A 15,032-nucleotide genomic window follows, 5' to 3' on the forward strand; every position below is an offset into this window, starting at 1 on the left:
TCACAGTGATAAAAGCCATTATTGCCCAAGAAATGTCCTCAGTTCAGGTCAGTCGCTCAGTGGCGTCCGACACTTTGTAACCCCATGAACCGCAGCACACCAGGCCTCCCTGTCCATCACCAACTCCCAAAGTCCACCCAAACCCATGTCCATTGAGTCGGTGATGCCATCCAACCATCTCAGGCTCTGTCGTCCCCTTCTCCTTCTACTCTCAATCTTTCCCAGCATCAGGGTCTTTTCAGATGAGTCAGCTCTTCGTCCTGCAATATGTTAATAGGTGTTACATGCATACAAATACATACATATGAGATTTCCACAGTCGAAGCTTTGGGAAACTGATTACACAGTTCCACCAGCTTTTTTTTTTACTGCAGGACTTTCAGGGCCTTTCATATATTAGTAAGCACTTGGAACACCAAGCAGGGAAATGCAATTTGTAATTATTTCCTAAACAGATTAATCCATCAAACACTTTTTTTCTTAGAGTGTCTCAAGGGAATGTGACTCCCAGGTAGACACGTTGACCAGCCTTTATGAGTGAGAGAGTGGGGAATAGAACAGCAGCTCAGCGTCATGACCGTGAGCAGAGTGCAAATCTAGATCTAGCCTGTCTTCTCATCTGTAACATGAGGGTAAGAATAGCACTTATGGGCTTCTGTGAGTATTCGTCCATTTATTTATGTATTCATTGACTACATATTTAGTTACAACTACTGTACTGAAGGACTCAGATGGTAAAGAGCCTGCCTGCAATGTGGGAGACCCGAGTCTGACCCCTGGAGAAGGAAATGGCAACCCACTCCAGTATTCTTGCCTGGAAAATCCCATGGACGGTGGAGCCTCAGGGGCAACAGTCCATGGACTCGCAAAGAGTCGGACACGACTAAATGACTTCACTTTCACTTTCTTTTCACTATATTGAAGGCACTATTTTTGGCGCTGGAAATAGACCAGTGAGTAAAACAAGATCCTTGCCCTCATGTGGGGGAGACAGATAATAGACAAATAAACAAATAGATTTATAGTAAAATGGCTAGGGGTGCCGAGTGCTATTAAAAAGGAAGACAGAGGGACACCCCTGGTGGTCCAGTGGCTGAGACTCTAATCTCTCAATGCTGGGGCCCTGGGTTTGATCCCTGGTTGGGAACTAGATCCCACATGCCACAACTAACACCATGTGTAGCCAAACAAATAAATAAAAATAAATATTTAAAATAAAAAAATAAAAAGGAAGACAGAGAGGACAGCAGAGCATGACAAGGTATGGTGTTTTAGATGGGGTGAGGGTCTCTCCGAGAAGACACTTAAGAACCCTAATAAAGTGAAGGACTGCCCTGGGCAGAGCCTGGGGGGGAGGAAGCAGGGCAGAGGCCCTGTGGTAGGGCCTTCTTGGCCAGTTCCAGGAGCAATAAGGAGGGAGAAGAACAGGGGAAGGGAGAGGGAGGGATGCAGTTGGAGCAAGAGTGGGGACCACACCCTACCAACCTTGCAAGGCATGGTGCAGGCCTGACAGCAAGGGTGATGGGCACCCTTGGAGTGCTTGGAGCAGAGGAGGGGCAGGATGTGATTTACACTTTGAAGGATCTCTCTGGTGATTTGTGGAAAATTAAGAGAGATGCTGCTGCTGAAGTGCTCAGCATGATGCCTAGCACACAGCAGCACTTGCAACTATTGCCATTTTCTATCATTAAAAAGATGGGCCTATGGGGAGAAGGGATAGTTAGGGTGTTTGGGATGGACATGTACACACTGCTATATTTAAAATGGATAACTACCAACAAGGACCTACTGTACACCACTGGGAATTCTGTTCAATGTTATATGGCAGCCTAGGCAAGAAGGGAGTTTGTACGAGAATGGATAGATGTATATGTATGGCTGGATCCCCGCTCTGTTCATCTGAAACTACCACATTTTTAGTTGGCTACACTACAATACAAAATAAAAGTTAAAAAAAAATTAGATGGGCCTGAGTGGGGGACAAGAGGGAAGGATTGGGAGTTTGGGATTATCAGAGGCAAACTTATACATAGAGAATGGATAAACAACAAGGTCAGACTGTATAGCATGTGGAACTTGTATTCAATATCCTGTAATAAACCGTAATGGAAAAGAATATTGCATAACTGAATCACTTTGCTGGACAGCAGAAATTAACACAACATTGTTAATCAACTATACTTCAATTAAATTTTTAAAACTGATGGGCCTGTCTGCCTTCATGTAAAATTCTCCTTCCAGGTAAGATCAAAATAATATGGTTATGGCCCATCTGTACACCATGGCACTGAGCCAGACACACCACAGGAGAACCAAGAGACCACCACCTGTCAGTAACTTACAGGGGGAGAAGGTGGCATTTTGCCGGGTGTTGGGAGGGTAACAGAGGCAGCCAGGCCTGTGTGTTTCAGGTGCCCTGCACAGACCGCCAGCCTCACATAGGTCACTTTGCAAGAGACAATGTTAGCTAACAGCAATCTCAGGCGAGCACCCACCTTCTGCCCTCATCCCCCATTCTCACCCCCTCCCTCACTCTCAACAACACACAACTAATTATTGCACACAATGGCGTGAAGAATGGCACGAGCAATGCTGCTGCAAACAGGACCAATAACAGCAATTGAAAGCAATTTATTTCTCTTGGATACTGGTGCTTGAGGACAAGCCAGGTAGAGGGAGGCAAGGGATCAACAGCAACTTGGTGGAAATACCAAAGGAGACCCTAGGGAGCTTTGGGGTTCTTGACTCAATAACTCCCGTCAGCAGATGTTCACACAGAGCCTCCCACGTGTCAGGGTCAGGGTTCATGGCTGTCGGGTCCGCTTGCTCTCCAGAACTGAGGGCTCCCCAATTCCTGTGCACAGGTGGATTTCAGCAGTGTCCTCCCAGCACCCAGCACAATGCCACCTTCTCCCTCTCTCTGCGTTAGTGCTGTGGGACGGATGTCATCATTTTACAGGACTGTTTATGCAGCCGGTGTGTGTATCTGTGTGGTAAGCACAACCATTCACTCAGGCATAGGTATGCCCTCGGACAGATGCACAGGCCCAGGAAGCCTGACTTGACATAGTCCCCGAGGTCATTTACCCTCATATGTGGGATAACTTGGACTCCTAGCGGGTCTGAGGCAACCCCTTCCAGCTCTACCATGAGGCCATTGCTCTGCAAACTAGAAAGGGAGTGCATTCCACAGGCCACACAGCTCCTGCCCGTGACATGGGTGATCACTTTATTAGTGGTTCATTAGTGGCTAATGATTAAACGAGAGCTGCCTCTGACCCACTTAAGAGAGATGTGAAGAAAGAAAGGAACAACCAGGGACTTGCCCTGTCGTCTAGTGGTTAAGACTCTGTTCTTCACAGCAGGAAGCATGGGTTCCATCCATGGTCAGGAAATTAAGATCTCACATGCCCTACAGTGCAGCCAAAAGAGAAAGAAAGAAGCAATAAAACAATGAAAACCCACACATCCAAACCAGCAGTTCTTAACCTAGGATCACAGCTCCCCAACTGGTTCATAAACAGAATTCAGAAGATCCATGAACTTGGGCAGAGAAAACAATTGCATCCTGTTATCACTCACTGCTAAGTGAATTGTAACATTCTTCTCTCCTATCCATAGGCCACAAACATGGAAATATTAATCATACCTGGGTCCTTGTCACCAAGAGAAATTAGAGCTCTTTTAATACCATATTGTTATTGTTGCAAATAGCTCAAAATATTTCTGTTCATCATTACATTGAAACTGCGGTAGTTCTTAGTCCAGGCCAGGTAATTTGATCAATGGACATGAGTTTGAGCAAACTCCGGGAGATGGTGAAGGACAGGGAGGCCTGGCGTGCTGCAGTCCATAGGGTTGCAAAGAGTCAGACATGACTGGGAGACTGAACAGCAGCAATCTTATTTGATACATTAATAAAGAAGGACGTGTATTACCATATCATAAATTTGTTTTAATATAATCATTTGCAACATTTAAATTTCAGTATAATTCTTTGCAATCTTACATATTTATTTTTACACAATTTAAAGCATTACTCTGAGAGTCACAGATTTCCAAAACATCCATGGTACAAAAATAGCTAAAAACTCCTGAGGCAGAGTGAGGAGACTTAGGTGGGGTATAGGGTCATAAGTTCAGGCTAGCCAAACTTAGCTAGAACATTAGGCTGGAGACATCTGGGGGGGGAAATTGTCAAAAAGAAGAAGCAGATCTGTGACAACCTAGAGGGGTGGTGTGGGGTGGGGCTGGGAGGGAGGGGACACACGCATACCTATGGCTGATTCACATTGTCGTATGGTAGAGACCAACACAACACTGTAAAGCAACTGTCCCCCAATTTTTTTAAAAAATGGAAAAAGTCAGAAAAAGAAAAGAAAGCAGCAGACACAGCTAAAGCAGCCAGCCAGAGCATGCACAGAGCTGTGTCTGGGGTCAGATGCACCAGCAGGGCTAACACAGTTGGTGGCTGTTCCCACAGGAAGGGGTCACACGGTGATCTGGCTTCTGATCCGAGTCTAAGGAGACCATCCTGGGCCCCTGAGACTCCCTAACCCACAGACAACTTGTACTCTATCTACCTCATCTTCAGAACTCAACTGGATTTTAAATATCCAAGGACCCGGTTCCAATCAGTCCTTGCATCTTAAGTCCCCACCAAATTACTTCCATCCCAACTATCTAAGTGGGTTGACAATGATTGATCACAAGACCTCTTTCTTCTACAGCTGGAAGATGCAGTTAAAGAGAAGACACAGTTACAGTGTATCACAGACTATCGAGTACCTAAGAAGAAACACTCCACAACCTGGACTGATCACCCACAGTCACCCCGACACCATCCACACCACAAGCTCACTGCTCAAAGCGGCTGCCCTTGAGCTTGCCCTTGAATGTGGCCCCACTCCCTCCTTCAGTTTCCACCTGTTCCTCTTCTTCCTTGCACTGTAGGTTTCTAGAAAGTTAGGCTCCATTCCTCTCCCCCTGTCCCCTCCTCAACCCTCTCCAGCCTCTCTTCGGTTCCCACCCCACCAGTGAAACCACTTCCTCTAAGCTGCCCTTGTCCTCTAAATGCCTAGTACACAGTAGAAGGTAACACAATGTCATAAATCAACTATATGTCAATAAAATTTTTTAAATTAAAAAATAAACAAAAACAAACAAAAAAGGCCAAATACAAGACTCGTTTTCAATCCTCACCTCACTTGCACATTTGCAGTCTTTGACACAGGCACCTACTCTTTCCTTAAATCCCTCTCTCTTGCTTTTCACAACACTGTTTTCTCCAAGTCCCCCACCATTTTCAGTCTCCTCTAGAGGTGCCCTAGGGCTGCACACTCTCTAGCCTCTTGTCCCGCCCTAGGTTTCGTGGTCACCTAAGTGCTGATGACCCCAGACTTGTCCCCACCTGAGTCACCCTCATCCCTGCCTATCTAGCCAACCTCCTGTTGGATGTCACAGGTTGACACCTGGGCACCTCACCCTCACGTGCCCCTGTCCTCCAGCACCCTTCATCATCATTCTTACCTCTGTACCCACTCATACTGCTCAGGGATATCAGTTGCAAATAACAGAATCCATCTGACCAGCTTATGGAAAAGGGAATTTAATAAAGATTAGGCAGTAGTTCACTGAGTGGCTTGGGGTCTTGAGAAATGGATTGGAGCTGCGTGTCCAGGAACAGTGCCCAGAACCACACCACAGAGTCTGCTAACAAGGAAGGCATCTCCCTCAGGGCAGCTCTGCTGACATCCATACCCCACACGGAGCCGCTTTCTTCCTGCAGCTTCATTCCTACAGAATGGAATCAGCATGGCTTGGTTACAGAGCATGGGTCCAATGCCTGCCCTTCTGCGAGGACCCTGGGAAGGACCCAACTCATAACTGAACACAGAGAAGATGTTCAGAGCTCTTGGGTAGCTATAAAGCGTGGCCACCCACCACCCCATCTTTCCTGCTGTGTCCCCTACTCCATTAGTGGCCACAACACAGTCTGCGGCTGAACCTGGGAGTTTCCTAGATTCCTGAATCTCCCTGCTCTCATCAGTCATGTAATCCTGTCACTTGGCCCTTCCCTGGACCTCAGACTCTCCCCTGCTTTCCACCTTGACCACCAGGGTCTATCATCATCTTCCTAACTGGCCCCCTCCTTTCAGGCTGACCTATCTTCCACACAACCCAGAGATCTTCGCTTCATTTTTGGAGATTCAGAGTTCTCCAAGGAATCCTCGCCAACCTCAGGATCAAGCCCAAACTCCTAGGGCTGGCAGCCAAGAGCATGAATGACCCAGCTCTGCTCCCCTTCCAGCTTCATCTCCATCAGCCCCACCCTCACACACTTCCCTCTCCAGCAACATGAAGCCATTCACAGTTTCTCCCCAGGCCAGCCTGCTTCATTCCTCCCTACCTCCCACATTCTGGTCCCCTTTCTTCTCGTCTGGGTGGACAAGACCTAGTTTTCCATCCCCATCAAGCCACCTACTGAGGTATGAACTTGAACAAGTTATCACACCTCTCTGGAGCTGTTTGCTCGTCTGAAAAATGAGAATGATACCCTCCTCCCAGTTGCATTGTGAAAACATGACACGACTGGGCAGGGTGCTTAGACACTATTGCAGGTTGAATGGTGGCCCCCAAAAGATATGACCCCATCCCATTCCAAACTGTGAATTATTTGGGGGAAAGGTCTTTGCAAATGTAGTTAAGGATCTTGACACAAGATCACCCTGGGTGAACCAATGGGTCCTAAATCTACTGGCAAGTGTCCTTATCAGGGAGAGAAAAGGAGAAAGCCATGTGAAGATGTTGACAGAGATTGGAGTTATGCTAGCTAGGAGCTACTAGCAGCTGGAAATGGCAAGGAAAGGTTCTCCCTTGGAACCTCTGAGGGGAGTGCAGCCTTGCGGACACCTTGGTTTTAGACCTGTGGCCCCCAAACTGTGAGAACACATTTTTGTTGTTTTAAACCACCAAGTCATGGCAACTTATTAGGCAGCCGTAGGAAACTAGCACAGACACTCACACAAAGGATGTTCATCTCCTCCTCCTTCCTCAGCCCTTCCAGCAGGGGTTCCATCAGGGATGCTCCTGGACTGGGGACCCCCACAGCCAGGTTCTGGCCAGCCAACAGCACATCAAAACACTCCATCTCCTCTACAAGTGATCACCACAGAGATGGCCTCTCTGAAGAACGAGTTTGAATAGAGACATTGCTCCACCCCCATCTCAGGAAGGGAACAGGCTTCCCAGATGGTCCAGAGCAAATGAACCCAGGGGACCAGAAACAAGCAGCTGGTCCCCCAGCCTCATAGCTCAGGGGCCGGGCAGGATGACTGGCTCTCATTTATCTTGGTTTCTTGAGATGCCCCAGGGACTTACAGCTTATGTTTATTTGTTTATTTCTAACCTCTTCTAGGAAAAAGGAACATTTTCTTTTTCCCCTATGGAAATCTGAGGGCCCAGTGACATCTGATTATTTTGAGTAAATTCCTCCATCACAATTCCTAATGATCTATATATAGGAGCTTAAATTCCCAGGCATGGACTTACCTGGTGGTCCAACGGTTAAGAATCCACCTTGCATGGCACTCAAGCGCCATGCAATCCCTGATGTGAGAATTAAGTCCCACGTGCCACAGGACAACTAAGCCTGCAGGCTGCAACTACTGAGCCAGCAAGCCACAACTAGAGAGAAACCTGTGTGCTACAACTAAGACCCAATGCAGCCAAATAAATAAATATTCAAAAAATAAAGTCCTAGACATTGTAAGAACACTGACATCACTGTCCAGAGATACGCTAGGCCAGGGCTGGCTGAGAGTGTCCAGGAGAAGACAACCAAAGAAGAGAGAAGCTTTTCTTTCCACACGTGCCAGCATCCACAGCAGGTACCATTTGGCATTTTCATCCTCAAGTCTGAGTCCCAAGACAACGACAACCTAGCCTCTCCCTACCTCTTCATTCCACAGAGAATGAGCTCAGCCCAGAAGGTTACAGAATCTCCTGAAGCCACTCCAGGCTAGACAGCAGCAGAGCCCAAACTCTCCACCCAGCTATGGCAGAGGGAGAAGAGAAGTAAGTACAGCATGGAGAAGCCCGGTTTCAAATCCTGTCTCTGCTGCTTATGTCAGCAGTGATTCCCTTACTCCCCCTCCCCACCCCCCTTCTGTTTTCAAGAGGACTGAAGGGCGAGGGAGTGCTAACATGCTTGCCAACTGCAATGTCTTTCCCATATGTGGGATATCTGTCCTTGGCCTGGAAAGAGCCCCCACCATGTAGCTCTAACATGGAAAACCATAGTAATGCAACCATCTTCTCAGGTCTTCAGGGTGGGGCTCTTGTTAAAGAAAACTCATGCTGATTTGGCAGAACCCTGGAAAAGAGGCAGCCATGGACCAGCCGGGTCCATCCTAAGCAGTATTTGTACCTCCTCAGTGCTTGGCCAATGTCAGACACAGGATGGGGCGCACTAGGAGCTGCCAGGCTGTCAGGCAGTAGGGACTGAAGAAGGGGCACAGTGGATAATAATAAACTCCACGGTCTCCCCCCACGCCACTCCATTATTCCATCCCATCCTCCTCCCTTTTTCCCTCTGGGGCTCTCCCACTCACCCAAAACCAGGCTTTTTATTCCAGTCCAGTCCAGCTCCTTCCTTGCTCCATGGAGGGTTGTATTTGAGGGACTCTGGGACACAGGAGGGACAGGACAGCCTGGGGTCTTGAGCCCAGAGACATGCTCCACAGTCTAGACCTGGGGAAAATTTTCCCATAAGGCCGAGCCCAGGAAAAAAGGAAAAGAGCCTAGGGGGGGGCCCTTCTCTCTCTGGCTGTGTTCCCAAACAGTGGGAATGCAAGTGTTAAGTTTGGGGGTTAGATGATTGGCAGGAAAATTTCCAATCCCACCTGTCTCACAGCCTGCGGGTCCCACCCAGAAGCACAGCTTCCTGATCACCTGTTTCCCCAGTCAGCCCACGAGTGGTCCTCCCTCCCACCATCCTGTCACTCATCAGCTTCCAGACCCTCTAACCCTAGACAGCAGTCCCAGAACCACACTGGCTCCCTACTTCATCATTTGCAGCCAGAGTGGGTGGGCAGGCTGTTTTAGGGCGGGTCTTGAAATGGCAACCAAACATGAGGAACAGGTGAGGGGACTTCAGATTCTTAGCCTGGAAAAGCAGACAAGATGGCCACCTTCCATTGCAATAATCCACTACTGAGCTGTCTACAGCATCATCTGATTATGAGTCCATAGGAGATATAATTACCCATTTCACAGCTGAGAAAATGGAAACTCAGTAATTACCCAAGTCAAACAGATGGTAAGTCACAAGGCTGAACTCTGACCCCAAATCTGACTTTAAATGCCTGCTCCCAAACACCATGCTACCCGGCCTCTTACCTAGGGGAAAGGATGCTAGAAGGAAGGTGGCTGAAGCTTCTTCTGCGTTACTTCAGAGGAGGAAAGTGGGAGGAATTACCGGGAATAGGTTTTAACCCAGGACAAGGAAGATGATTCCATCAGGAAAAGAGCCCTCCAGGCTCCTCTGTCCATGGGATTCTCCAGGCAAGAATAGTGGAGTGGGTTGCCATGCCCTCCTCCAGGGGATCTTCCCAACCCAGGGATCAAACCCAATTCTCCCACACTGCAGGCAGATTCTTCACCAGCTGAGCCACCAAGGAAGACCCCTCTACAAAATACGGATTTGCAGACACTGTGCCTTAGGGACTGTCCTGGGGAAGAGGAAGCCTCCCATGGCTAGTGAGGTCCAACCAAGGGTCCCCCACCCTGTCCAAGAGAGCAGCTATTCTCAGATGTCATATTCTGGGGTTCTACATGAGTTCACTTAATCAAAGGACTTGTGCTTTGACTTGTTAAAAGACCACTGGGTAACTGGGTCTTGAATGTTCCCTCCAAGCCCTAGAGGCAGTTTTAGAAAGGAGAGCTCAGTCCCCCAGGACACCTGCTGAGGTGGAGCCCTCCTCTGAGTGTCATTACTGAGGCCTCCTATACCAGGACATACTCCGAGCCCTCTGCTTGTCGAGTCATGAGGTCACATCACAAAGAAGCATGGGGTTAGTATGTGCTCTTGCCTGGATATTTTCAATAAATTTCTGGACATTCCTAGCATCTGGGATTGGTTTCTTCTTCCCATAAGAAGATCCCCCAGGCACCAAAAATTTCTCTGGTTCATTAGCTGGTTGGTTCCCCTATAAATGTCAAAGCCACTCCTCTATGGAAGCCTAACTGTGTCTTTGAAGTGGCAACAGCCATAAACAGCCCTGGTACTGCCTTGCTAAGGGCAGGGCATGGAGGTCTGGGAGACAGTGGGGTGACTCCAGCCTGCTTACACTCTAATTCCTCCCAGTTAAGCAGGAAGATGGCCCAGAGCTGGCAGACAAGCAGGGCAATTGCTAAAAGCCAGAGGCCTAGAAACAAGGAAACCTGTGGCGGGCTAGACTCCCTTTCTGGGCAGTTGGAGAGAGTTTCTCCTCTTTGTGCAGGTCAGAGCAGGGTTCTCAGGAGAGGGAAATTCAGGGGTAAGTACTCCCAGCCAGTTCCCATCTGGTCCAATCCACACAAGCGCCTTCTTAGGCATAGATGGAGCCTGAGCCAAAGAAAACTCAGGGTCAGGAGGAGGGTAGGTAGAGAGTCCCTGAGGGACCAGAGCCCCTAACTCTGTCTCTGAGTTCTCAGTGGGGTGTGGGGGTCTCCCCTGGTCCTGGTTTTCCATCCATGGAATGAGGGTGATGCCCCTATGAAAATCACAGACTGCTAGGGCAGAAATAGCTCAGAAGTCTTCCTTCAGCTCAACAGGAGGCAGGGGACTTACTGGACTGGGCTGTGGCAGAGCCTGCAGTGAAGCCTGGGGCCCTGCCCCCTGCCCCCTGCCGTGTGCCTCTGCCTCCCAGCATGGACCCTCCTGAATCTGACTCTGCTGCCAGCTTTCTCCTGGCCAGATTCCTACTTGTTCTCTGCCTGTTCACCCAGCACTCCTCATCACTACCAAAAAACAGTGTCAGGGCCCGTCTTGTTAACTCAAGGCTCCTACCCTACCCTCTCAGAACCTAGCTTCTCAGGTAAGTAGGTGACACCCAACCCAAGGGACAGCACTATTACAAACAGACCTCCTTAAGAAGTTACTTCCATGTGAAAATTGAATAGTGCTTTTATTTCACAATGTATACAAAATATAAAATCATTACTGTGTACACTTGAAACTAATGTATAAATTATATATTGAGAAAGAATGAAAGAAAGAAAGATGGACAATGCTCTAGAGCAGTTTTTCAAACTGTTTTGACCATGATCCACCTTAAGAAATAAATTATAGCCCCGCACTCCCAGATATGGATGTGTTTATGTAAAAATGAAAGAAAGGGTTTTGCAATAATATTCATTCTTATCACATGCAATGTGTCCAGATAGCTCCTATTCTAGTCTACTCAGTTTCATCCTTTAATGCTTATTGCAATTTTCTAGTTAGAGATCAGCAAACTTTTTCTGTAAAGGGCCAGATAGTAAGTATTTTAAGCTTTGAGGACCATATAATCCCTGTTACAATTCCTCAGGGTTTCCTTTGTGGTGGGATAGCTGCCATAGACAACAAGAAAGAAATGGACCCTGCTGTGCTCTGATAAAACTTTATTTACAAAAATAGGTGGTGGGCTGAATTTGGCCCATGGCCGTAAATTTAAGTCCTGATTTCATGATCACCAATGGGTTAAACCACGGTTTGAAAACCACTGCTCCAGGAGACCATTCCCCACATCCTTCCCCCTAACAGAAACCAAACTGTGTTCAGTGCGTACCTCGTATCTGTGTAGCACAAGCCCCAGGGAACTTGTAAACTGCAACTCAGGAAGTGACCACACTCCCTGTACTAGCCTGCACTACATCTGCGTCAGCCACAACAGCCCATCACGCCGCTCACCGTTTAACCACTGGCTCCAGCGTGGACACAGGACTTGAGCTGGCCCAATCAGCCTAAAGAGAAGGATGTGAAGTCCTTGCCCGGGACGGTGGTTTCTTTCTCCCAAGTGATACCCAGTAGCACTGTGCCTGTTTCCCCTGGCATCATTGGGGTTGGAGGATTGGGCCTGGCAGGGTAACCAGTCTTAGGAAGAGCCCAATCTGAGGAAGACAGAGCAGAAAGATGAAAACAATCTGGATTCCTGATTTGACCACATGTTAAACCACTTTGAGTCTGGTCTTCCCAGTTCTTGTGGTCAAAAGTACCCAACACCAGGGCTGCCCATTAGGGCTCTTGGGCCACTGTCCACAGATGGAAACTTGCTCCATTCCAAACAATTTCCAGCTTCTGGGGAAAGACCCATGCTCACTCTAAGTAACCGGGGCCCACAAGCCCCTTGCTTATGGACCAGTGCCCCCTTGATCAGGGGTACCCACCCCACAGAAGCAGTGGCCTTCAGGGCATGTTAGGCTCGGGTCTTCCCTCAGGCACATGTGCTGACAAGAGGAGGTTGGCACACTCTGAAATCAGGGCGAACTCCAGTTTTTATCTGAAAAGTCTTCTGCTGAGAGAAGTCAGGCTTAGCAGGAAATTTACATCTATCAAATGGGTGATGGTTGGGAAATTAAGCAAGGAGGCCACTAAACTGGGGTGGCTTTGATGCCTTAGCAGCTACATAAGCAGCCCCATGCCTAAGTCAGAGTCAATGCACTCAACTCTGAGAAAAAGACACTTAAGGAGATCTACTTAGAAACAGACAACTCAGCTTTCCCAAGTAAGACAACCGCTTCAGCTACAGCCAAGCAAATCATCTCACTTTGCTTCAGCATCTTCTCTATACAGACTTTGCCCCAGCTCCTGTCAGGGAAGTGCTCCTAATCATCTTTGGTTTGGTACTGACTTATTCAAATCGATACATGCTCAAACACACTGGAAAAACATGCCTCAGTCTCTTTTTAACACAGAATAGAAACCCAGCTTATAAATGGGAGATATTGGGTATCCAGGGCTTCTCAGGTAGCACTAGTGGTAAAGAACCTGCCTGCCAATGCAGGAGACACAGGAGACTCAGTTTCGATCCCTGGGCCGGGAAGATCCCCTGGAGGAGGAAATGGCAACCCACTCCAGTATTCTTGCCTGGAGAATCCCATGGACAGAGGAGCTTGGTGGGATACAGTTCATGGGGTCACAAAGCAACTTAGCATGCACACCTTGGGTATTCAAGCTGACTTTCCCCTTTGGCCCAGGAAAGAGGTTCTCATTTAGGCTACTAAGAGCAAGAATGAAATAAAGTATTTAATGCCACTGAATTGTATGTTCAAAATTGATTTAAATGGAAATTTTTATGTTATGTATATTTTACCACCAAAAGGAAAAAGGAGGAAAATAAGATAAATGAAAGACAGTGAGGACAGCAGGGAAGGGCGATAGCATGTTGAAATCCTACATAACCTCCTCGGAAAGGCAGTCACAAAACACTGTCGTGCGGGGCTGTTGACAGAACTTCATTTCCAGGAAGGCCTGGGTGGGAACCGGCTTTGGGGACAGTAGGCTAATGGGCTGGGAAAATGGGGAGAGGCCTGGGGCTGAGGCAGTAGCAGCAACAAAAATCAGGCCCTTTCGTAAGCATTTTTCTCCCACACCCCAGCCTTCTACACTGCACTCCCAACAACTCTGTTACGAACGGGGAGGCCAAGAGGAGCACGCTTTCATTTATTTATTTTTGTTGAAGTATAGTTGATTTACTATGCTGTGTTAGATTCAGGTATACAGCAAAGTGATTCCGAATATATATATTCTTTTTTCATATTCTTTTCCATTGTAGCTTACTACAAGCTATTGAATATAGTTCCCTGTGCTATGCAGTAAGTCCATGTAATCTACTATATATGTAGTAATATGTATCTGTTAACCCCAAATTCCTAAGTTATCCCTCTCTCCTCTTTCCCTTATAGTAACCATAAATTTGTTTTCCATATCTGTGCATCTGTTTTCACTTTGTAAATAAGTTCATTTGTATCATATTTTAGATTCCACATGTAAGTGATATCATATATTTGTCTTTCTCTTTCTGACTTACTTCACTTAGTATGATAATCTCTAGGTCCATCCATGTTGCTACAAATGGCATTGTTCCATTCTTCTTATGGCTGAGTAGTATTTCATTGTGTTTATGTGTATATATATATATATATATATATATATATATATATATATATATCTTTTATCCAGGAGAATATTGGCCAATTACTATCAGCAGGTGCCATGACAGGAAGAGTATGGAGAATGGAAGGAACTAAGGAAACTGACAAGCTCACCAAAGGCCTTGATTTATTTCCAACTCCTAACTTGCAGTTTCCCAGCTACGGCCGGGAGGAGGGAAAGGAGGACAGGGATGCCCAGATCACAGTCGCCTGAGGCAGGAACCCTCTGGTTTTACTCGGATGCTAATGCTTGTAAGGAAAGGAAGAAGGAAGGAAGGAAGGCAGCGTCTCCCCTCACTCGCCCCAGCAGCCCCGCCTGGCAGAAGCAGGTCTCTAAGGGGATGGACTCTGGTATGGGAGCAGCAAGCCTGAGCTCAGGAAGCAGCTCTCCCTTCTTGGCATCTGGGAGGAGAAAGAGGAGATGGGTCCACAACAGTTGTCCTTTTTCGTCAACTACATCCCCAATAAGCAGGAGGAGGAAACTCATAATTCCAGATGTCCCTGTATGACAGGCTATCTGCTCTTTCCTTCTGTTTCTACAGGCTAAACTGTAGGGGTTTCATCTAAGAATGAAATTCTACCACAATAAAACAAAACCTTGGGAGTGGTTGAGATGTCTCAGTGCTAGGCAAGAAAAGTCATGGGAATAAGGTGTCATCTTTCAGAAAGAAAAAATAGCTTTTCTGGTTCTGGGAAGGGTCCATCTGGGGTTTCCAAAGAAAGTGGGAATTTGGAGATACAGCCAAGTGATGCCAGCAGCTAGGTAAGATGGCTGGGGGGCAAAATCCACCTTCTGGCCCCTGATGGATAGCACCTCCTCAGTGTGCTGATGCAAAAACACCCCCCCACACAGAGTC

This window comes from Dama dama, chromosome 20 (genome assembly GCF_033118175.1).
Source record: "Dama dama isolate Ldn47 chromosome 20, ASM3311817v1, whole genome shotgun sequence".
Taxonomy (NCBI): domain Eukaryota; kingdom Metazoa; phylum Chordata; class Mammalia; order Artiodactyla; family Cervidae; genus Dama; species Dama dama.